The sequence below is a fragment of the Mobula hypostoma genome, chromosome 2 (genome assembly GCF_963921235.1).
Source record: "Mobula hypostoma chromosome 2, sMobHyp1.1, whole genome shotgun sequence".
Taxonomy (NCBI): Eukaryota; Metazoa; Chordata; class Chondrichthyes; order Myliobatiformes; family Myliobatidae; genus Mobula; species Mobula hypostoma.
Genome location: NC_086098.1, coordinates 172,194,042 through 172,203,995, shown reverse-complemented (window position 1 = coordinate 172,203,995; position 9,954 = coordinate 172,194,042).

The window sequence follows — 9,954 nt, the reverse complement described above, 5'->3', positions numbered from 1 at the left end:
AAAGCTCTCTCTGGGTGACCTTTGCAATTTAATCAGCCATGATCTTATTAGGTGCTGAATTAAGATGGAGAGGTGTGATTGGTCCACTCTTGTTCCTCATCTGCATATTTGCATATTTTTGACATCTAATCATTGTTTATTAACTACGTCACTTTGTACTAAGGATTTGTGTTTAGATCACTGCTGCACTTCCTCTGCACTCATGACTTTTAAAATGGAGAGGAAGAAAAATTTCTATAGCCATAGGATGGTGAATCTGTGAAATTCATTTCCACAGGCAGCTGTGGAGGCCAAGTCATTGGGTATATTTAAGGCAGAGGTTGATATACTCTTGATTGGTCAGGGCATGAAGGGTTACAGGGAGAAGGCAGGAGATTGGGGCTGAGAGGAAAATTGGATCAGCCATGATGAAATAGCGGAGCAGACTCGATGGGCCAAATGGCCGAATTCTGCTCCTATTTCTCGTGCTCTTATCATTGGGTAGCTAAGCACAGCTCAAATGCCATTTATAAACTCGCTGACGACATCACTATTGGCAAAGTCTAAAATGGCGATGAGAAGATGTACAGGAGTGAAATATATCAGCTGTCACAACAGCAACCTCACACTCAACATCAGCAAGACCAAGAAATTGATCGTGGAACTCAGGAAGTGGAAGCTGGGAGAACACATACCAGTCATCGTTGGTCGACGGCGGAAAGGGTGAGCAGTTTCACTTTCCCCGGTATCAACACCTCAGAGGATCTGTCTTGGAGCCAACCCACTGAGGACATCTTGAAGAGGTAGTGCCTCAAGATGGCAGTATCAGAATCAGGTTATATCACCAGCATATATTGTGAAATTTGTTATCTTTGCGGTACAGGAGCCTGAAGACACACACTCAGCGAGTCAGGAACGGATTCTGGTCTCCTGCCATCCAAACTCTGAATGGACATTAAACCCATGAACACTACCTCACTGCTTTTTTAAATTTCGATTTTTGCACTACTTATTTAATTTAACTATTTAATACACTGTATTTTATATATACTTACTGTAATTTGCTGTTTTTTTCTCTATTATCATGTATTGCAATATACTGCTGCTGCAAAGACAACAAATTTCATGACATGTGCCACTGATATTAAGCCAGATTCTGACATTAAGTAGGACCAGTAATCCTCAGATGACACCACTGTTGTTGGCAGAATCTCAAATGGTGAGGAGGAGGTTTACAGGAGTGAGGTAGGCTGGTGTCGCAACAACAACCTGTCACTCACTGTCGGCTAGATGAAGGAGTTGATCGTGTACTGCGGGAAGGGGAAGCAGAGCGAACACACTCCGGTCCTCATCAAGGGGTCAGCAGTGGAAAGGGTGAGCAGTCCCAAGTTTCTGGTGTCATGGTCCCGACTGAACAGCGACAGCAGTCCAAGCTACACTCCCTGGAGTCTGGTTAGCTGCCACTGCCCCTTTAAGAGACAGACTGCCAATTATTACCTGCCACATTCCTTCATTCCTTCAAGTCTGTACTTAAAGGCCTCATGCTGAGCCCTCGGTGCTCAATTGTAGAAGCTCTATTTCTAGTACTGTTGGTTGTGGTGTTAACATCACTGAAGATCTGTCCTGGGCTCAGCACATTGGTGTGATTGTGATGAAGGCAGGCCAGTGGCTCATAAAGAGTTGGAGGAGATTTGGTATGTTGCTAAAGATTCTAGCCAGTTTCTACAGCTGTACAGTGGAGAGCATTCTGACTGCTTACATCACTGTCTGGTGTGGAGGCTCTAATTCAAAGGATCATAAGTGCTTGTTGACTCAGCCAACTGCAATATGGGCACAACCCTCCTTATAATCCAGGCAACTTCAAAAGGTAGTGCTTCAAGAAGGTGGCATCTACCACTAAGGCCTCTTACCATTTGGGGCATATCCTCTTGTTATTACTATCAGGGAGGAGTTATGTGAGTCTGAAGGCACACACTCAGGAACAGCTTCTTCTTTCTCCCCCACCCCACCCCCCCACTCCAATGGTCAGATTTGTGTGTGGTCCATGGATGTCATCTTGTTGTTCTTTTACCTTTACTATCTGTAATTGATGGTAATTCTATCTATTGCACTGCTGCAGCAAAACAACAAATTTCACTTCATAGAAGGTAGAGAAAATAATTCTGATTCTGACATGCTCCCCCTCATTGTTTGCTTTCCTCATTTTCTGACAGGGATTCCAGCCAGGCTTGTTTATTCACTTTTGTTCTTGGACTGACATCTTTAGCACATGTTCAGAATGCTGCTGGTTCAAGTTCCCTCCAAAGCGCTCAAGCACAGAAGTGCAGTTGATCAGGCTCTTGTATTGTTGTGGATCTTGGGCTGGACCTTTGTTGCTGATAACCTTGCAGGATACCAGAAGCTTTGGAATGAGGAAGTGTACTTTATTAAAGAATTATTGGCAAGATTCACCAATGCCTATTACTTAAATCATATGTACTCAGTGGCTGGTTTATTAGGAGTGGAACCTGATGGGGCCTCCAGCTGCCACAGCCCATTCACTTCAAGGTTTGATGTGTTGTATGTACAGAGATGCTCTTTGACTGACTTGAGTTATCATTGCCTTCCTGTCAGCTTGAACCTGTCTGGCCATTCTCCTCTGACATCTCTCGTTAATGTTTTTTGCCCACAAAACTGTTGTTTACTAGATTTTTTTCTGCACCATTCTCTGTAAACTCTAGAGACTGTTGTGCGTGAAGATCCCAGGTGGCTGGCAGTTTCTGAGATACCCAAAACACCCCATCTGGCACCATGATCAAGGTCACATTTCTTCTCTATTCTGATGTTTGGTCTGGACAACAACTGAAACTCTTAACCATGTCTACATGCTTCTATAAATTGAGTTGCTTCCACATGATTGGCTGATTAGGTGATGTACAAGCTGATGTACAGGTGTACCTAATAAACTGGCCACAGTGTAATTCCCTATGTTCTTCAGATTCACTTATTTATCACATGTATGTTGAAATATACAGTGAAATGCACCATTTGCATAAACAACCAACACAATGCAAGAATTTCACCACACATTCCAGCACCATCATACGATGTTCACAGAACAACACAAGCAAAGGTGTTGTATTGGCTAGTGCAATTACTTTACAGCACCAGCGATTGGAGTTCAGTTCCTGTAGCTGTCTGGAAGGAGCTTGTACATTCTCCCTGTGACTACATGGATTTCCCCTGGGTGACCATGTGGTTTTCCTCCACTTTCCAAAGATGTATGATTAGAGTTGGTGACTTATGGGCATAGTGGTGCCAGAAGTACGGCAACACTTGTGGGCTGTCCCCAGAACAGTCATTAGACTGTAGATCATTGACACAAATGATGCATTTCTTTGTATGTTTCAATGCATATATAACAAATAGAACTCATCTTTAAACAACACAACATAACAATTATTCACAACAGCAAAAAAAGCCCCTTTCATCCCTCCCTCTCCAACATACAGGCAGGCCTCCAACACTGGGACAGGCCACCTTTGGAGTCCTTGGCCCCAAATGCTCAATTTTGCAGATATTCTATCTCCTTCCCTATCTCTCCTGCCCCTTTTGTTGACCTCCTTTCCTCAGGTATTGAAGGTGTCTTACTTCTGCTATTTATTTCTGCAATATCTAATGAGAGCAATGTGGGTATCACAGGCCCTATCACAGATAGTGCAGGAGGTAGGTAAGCAGGTAGTTTGTGAGGTTGTGTATTTCTTCTGCTGATGAAGGGCTTTTTCATGCTCCTGTTGCAAGGCCTCAAAGTGCTCATACTATCTTGAATGCTCCTAGGATTCCAAACTGTCATAGCCCAAAAATTCCCAGGAGATGGTGGGGTTGTTGAACTTCAATAAGCCCATAAGATATAGGAGCAGAATGAGGCCATCTGGCCTGTCGAGTGTATGCCACTATTTCATTACGGCTGATCCAATTTCCCCCCCAGCCCCAATCTCCTGCCTTCTCCCTGTATTCCAGCAAATATCTAATCAGCCAATCATGCCCTGACCAATCAGCAATCTATCAGCCTCTGCTTTAAATATACTGTACATGCAGACTTGGCCTCCACAGCTGCCTGTGACAAAGAATTCCACAGATTCACTACTTTCTGGCTGAAGAATTACCTCCTCATCTCGCTTTTAAAAGGATACCCCTCTATTCTGAGGCTGTCTCCTCAGGTTTCAGGCTCTCCCAGCAAGAAAGCACTTTGTATCTTTTACTTGTTCACACAGTATTCATCTCCCAACACGGAGCTTGGAAACTGAGACTGATATAGAATGAGAATGATATGGCCAGCCTTATGTAGCCAACTAAAAGTAACTAGAAGGAGTGTTTGATGGTTCTGGACCAGTACTCATGGGAATTTAGAAGAATGAAGTGGGGGGATCTCATTGAAATCTATTGAAGGTTGAAAGGCCAAGAGAGAGTGGCCTACAGTGGAAGAGTCTATGACCAGAGGGCACAAACCCTATGACCGGACATTGTACTGTGGTCAACTGAAGACAGGAAAATAATTCTGGTTGAGCTAACTGTGCCGTGGGAGGAGGGATGGGAAGAGGCCCATGAGAGAAAGGCCTTGAAGTACCAGCCCTTAGTGCAGGAGTGTAAAGGCAAGGGATGGCAAGATTGGTTGTTCCCTGTGGAGATCAGCTGCAGAGGTTTCCCAGCCAAATCAGCATGGCGGTTGTTGTCAGCTCTGGGCCTGGACAAAAGGAGCAAAAACACAAACAGCTCGGAGGATGGGGGAAGATGCAGAACGAGCCTCTTGTTGGATTTGGAGTAGGTGAGAGAAAGGAAGCTGGAAGCCAGGAGCAGATGGGCAGTGATTTGGCTACCACTGCCAGCCCACCAACTGGAGAGTGTTGTGGTTAAGGGTCGAAACACTCTGAAGGTTGGGAACCTCCTGATGACATCTGCTCCTGGCTGAAGGCCATGGTTACCTTATAAGGTATCTGGAGAATACACCCTAACAGGTGTATGTAACAAGCAAACAAGTATAAAAGGATGTCCATTTAGAATGGAGATGAGAAGAATTTCTATAGCTAAAGAGTGGTGAATCTGTGGAATTGATTGCCATTGGTGACTGTGGAGGCCAAGTCATTGCAAATATTTAAAGTGAAGTTAGATAGGTTTTTGAGTCAAGACATGAAAGGCTACGGGGAGCAGGCAGGAGAATGGGGTTGAAAGGGAAATCGATCATGATGGAATGGTGAAGCAGACTTGATGGGCCAAATGCCCTAATTCTACTGTGTATTTTGGTCTTATGGAAAAATAATGTGCAATAGAACCTCTCCCTTCACCCAAAAAAAAAAGAAAACATATATAAAGATTGATAAGCAACCAATGTTCAAAAGACAAACTGCAAACAAAAACAATACTGAAAACGTACATTGTAAAAAGTCCTTGAAAGTGAGTCCATAGGTCATAAAATCTGTTTAGAGGTGTGTGAAGTTGCCCACACCAGTTCAGGAGCCTGATGGTTGTAGAGTAGTGAACCTGGTGGTATGAGACCTTTATTTTGGCTCAAAACTTTGACAGTTTATTCCCTTTCATAGATGCTGCCTGACTTGAGTTCCTCCAGCATTTTGTGTGTCTTGCACCTGATTGCCAGCATCTGCAGAAGCTCTTGTGTCTCCTCCATTCAGGTTATTTTGTTAAAACCTGAAAATGCATGTCAACTCAAGCAATCTAAATGTATGGAGATGTGGTGAATTACGAATGGCCCTTATGCACTTGATATTAAAGAATGAATCTAGAAAACTGAGATGCAATTTCACTGAAGTATAAAATTCTTAGAGGGCTTGACAGCTAAATGCAGGATGCCTTTGTTGATTGGGGTGATTCAAAGTGGTTGGGAGAGGGTTCACAGATACAGAATAAATGGTCAGCCATTCATGTCTGAGCTGAGAATTGCCTTTCCACCAGGGCAGTAAATAGTTGGCATTTATATTCTGTGAGGGCTCGGTCACTTAATATATTCAAGTAAGAGACTGATAAATCTTTGGATATTAATGTATTGAGGGATAATGGGGCATTACAGGCAAATGGCACTGAGGTAAAAAGATCAACTCTGATTTTATTAAATGGCTGAGCAGATAAGAGGTTCAAAGGCCTGCTCCTGCTAATGTTGGTCAGAAACCATCTGGCTTGGATTTAAACTCTGAACTGATTCTACGACTTAAGACTGACTTTCAAGGAATCTTTACAATTCATGTTCTGAGTATTTTTTTAAACTTAGACAGTTTGTCTTTTGCACATATAATTTCTTATAAATTCTAATGTATTTATATTTTCTGCAAATGCCTGCAAGAAATTGAATCTCAAGTAACATATACACACTTTGATAATAAATTTACTTTGAACTTTAAAGTAATTCTGAAGGAAGGAAGAACTACTGGGGAACTGAGAAGACATTTTTCACCTGGTGTACGTTTAGGGGTGTGAAACACTGCCTGAAAGCTTGAAAGAGATAAAAACGGTTTACCTCACCTGGATGTGCACTTAAAGATCTTACTATGACATTCCAAAACTAAAGACCAGTGCAGAGTGGGAATAAAGGAGGCCTTGTCTGGTTGGCTGTTGATGACTAGTGGTGTTCCACAGGGCTGAAGCTGGGACCACTTCTTTTCACATTATATGTCAATGATTGGATGATGGAATTGGTGGGTTTGTGGCCAAGTTTGCAGGCAATATAAAGATAGGTTGGAGGGGCAGGTGGAAGAAATAAAGATGTAGCCTGTTTTCTAATTCAGAGGTCAGAGGTGCAAAGAGACCTTTTGGACTGATTGAGTGATCTCACACTTTGTTGTCTCTGAGGGAGTTTGGTGAGGGAGTTTGCAGCCTAGACGCCTGGTGGTCTGGAGACAGGGTGTGAGCCCACAATCAACTCCATTGCTTCCCTCTGACTGAGGGGTCGAGCAAGATTGAAGTTGATGAGGATGAGAGTGGAGGGCGGGTAAGCGTTTGATGCCATATACCCGCATTTGACCGGTCTTCCTCTCCCTCTCGCTAGCTGCTGTCGGGGTAAGGTGCAGGAGTCTTGGCTTCCAAGCTGCAAGGGTCGATCAGAGAGGCTGTGGACTCGTACTGGGAGACTTTGAGGTTCTTGTTGCACGTGTTCCTGGACTCAGCTGTTTTTGAGTGGCTTGATTGGAGTGATTGATGCAGATTAGGGCGCTTCAGCAAAGAATACCCATGTAGCCTGCATTGGCTAGTGGCACTGCACTGAACTAAACTGAATAACACTGGTTTGATGTTTGATATTCTGTGTGTTGTTCGCTCAGTTTTTGCCATTTGTGTAATTTGTTTTTTTTTCTTGAACAGGTTCCATGGTGTCTTTGTTTCATGGCTGCCTGTGAGAAGACTAATCTGAGTTACATCCTGTATATATGCTTTGATAATAAATGTACTTCGAACATTGGTATGTCACCAAAGGCTCTTGCAGATTTCTATAGATATGCAGTGTAAACCATCCTGTCTGGTTGTATCAGTCTGTTAATGTTCCCTTTTTTTTTACAGCTATGCATTACTATGAGCAGGAAATTTTTACACGGCCTGAAAACCATGTGGCACTTTAAATGTCTTTTTTCTTTTATTATATGTATGGTATGAAAATTTAGAATGAAAATAGAAAAATTACATTCTTTTGATTTTAATAATTGAAGGGTACAATGAAGTACAGTACAAAAAAAATTTCATGTTTCGTAAACTTTTTCTAGTTGTCTAATTTCAGCTGTGCAGCAACAAAAGCTATGTGCACGGGAGCATTTCAGTTACCACGTGGCCATGCACCTGTGCAGATTAGAGGGTACAATGCAGTCTGGTAGGGAAGTGATAGTTGAGGAGAGTTGCTAGATGGAGGAAGGGAGAATGGAATTAGTGACAGACGTAGGAGGTGACAAAGGTCTGCAAATGCTGGAATCCTGATAGGAGAGGGAGGTAGAGTGTGGAATCGAGGGAGGGAGGGCAGATGGGAGAGGGGAACCAGTGGGAGAAGTGTGTGGGTAATGGGCAGATGGGGTAGGAGTAGGAAGAAGTAAGTAGATCAGCAGGAGAGAGTAAAGGAAAACGGGAAAGCAGTTTACCAGAATTTGGCGTTGGGTTGTAGATGACCCAGGGAAAACATGAGGTGTTGTTCCTCGAGACCTGAGAGACTGTAGATGCTGAAATTCTGGATCAACAAGCTGGAGGATCTCAATGGGTCAGGCTGCATCCACTAAGAAAACAATCAGTAGACACTTCAGCTTTGACAAGTCCCTCGCTGGTCGAGGTTGATTATGGATGTTGCATCCCAGCTGTCTGATACGCAAGACAGGGCAGCATGATAGGGAGAGCAAGCTGTCGCCCCTGTGGCAGGACCTCCCTCTCCACGCAGCTGATGAATCCAAAGGAACAGCCAAGACTGATACAGTTTGGCACCAGTGGCATCGCAGGAGTTGCCAGTCAGCATTGAACTCAACGTAGGACTACCTTAGGAACTCCAGTTCCGGAATTTTTCCTCAGTGTTTACTCCCAAAGCCTTCCCCATGAGTGGGTATAGCCACAAAGCAGCAGAGGTTCAAGGTCATAGTCTTCCTTCTCCCAGATGAGCAGCCAACCATGACTGATGAGCCGCATCTGCTTGAACTGACTGGCTTTAAGGCACCAGTAACCCACCCTTGCTCCTTCTCCTGTCAGTAGAAACTGTTCCACTGGGCTTAGAAGCTAAGCCACATGTGAAGGCCAGGAGCTGGACTTGGTTCTCAGAGGCTATTTGAGACGCACAACATTGGGAGCATTTAATAAGTAGTGGGAGCTTGTCCCCATTACCAACACTATCCCCCACCCCCCACCAGCTATAACAACCTTAAGGAACCAACACGTAACATAACATTTATTATGTTAAATAACTTTATGGATTTGTGAAGGTTACTTTATTTAAGAGAGGTTTAACAATTTGGTGACTTAAGGGTTAATTTTATTATATAAACACAGAAATGCTGCATGGAATATTCTATGTTATATAAAGAGCATTAATAATTTTGTCTATAAAAAAGTGGTCAGTATAGGTTTAATCATTTGTGGTGGGTACAAAGATGCATTTTATTTTACATAAAGGGAAATAGAGGATGAGAGGATATTTAACAGTATGTGTTTTGACAGTTTGGGAGGTGTTTTAAGCATTCATATTGCTACAGAATTTGCAGGAGCCTGATGATGACCTTTATTGTACTAAAAGGGATGCAAATTCAAATTGAACTCCTAATAAACTTGGTATTAATGTCGTAGTCAGAGGCATTCTGCATGGAAATGGGCCCTTCTGCCCTTCCGATCCATGGCAACCAAGATTCCCATTTGCCCGCATTTGGCCCATATCCCTCTAAACCAGGGGTTCCCAACCTTTTTTATGCCTTGGACCAATACCATTAACCAAGAGATCTGTGGACCCCATGTTGCGATCAACTTTCTCTAAATCTCTCCAGCCTAAGTACACATTGTATGTCATTTGTACAAGAATATTAGTGCACAGGTGGAATAAAAACGTATTTAGTTTGGCATTGGGTGCACATAGTATCTAATAAGGATACACAGGAAGAAAAAACAAACATATGCACAATTTTTACAAGAAAGTATGGCTAGAATAAAAAAAAACATTGTAGTGCAGAGTGATCAAAATGGTCTCAGTGTTGCTGTATTGAGGTGGTGGTTTGGATTGCACAGGTTGTTTCAAAAACCAAATGGTTGAAAGGAAACTAGAGGGTCCAGAGCTGGGGTTCCTAACCTGGGGTTGATGGACCACTTGGCATAACAACAGTCGGGAACCCCTGAGCTAGAGGAACTTAATAGGTTAGGCTCATTCATAGGGGTAAATGGACAGTCAATGTTTTGGATCTCAACTCCAATCTGAAATGTTGACTGTCCATTCCCCCCCCCCCCATAGATGCTGCCTGACTGAAGTCCTCCCGCGCCTTTGTG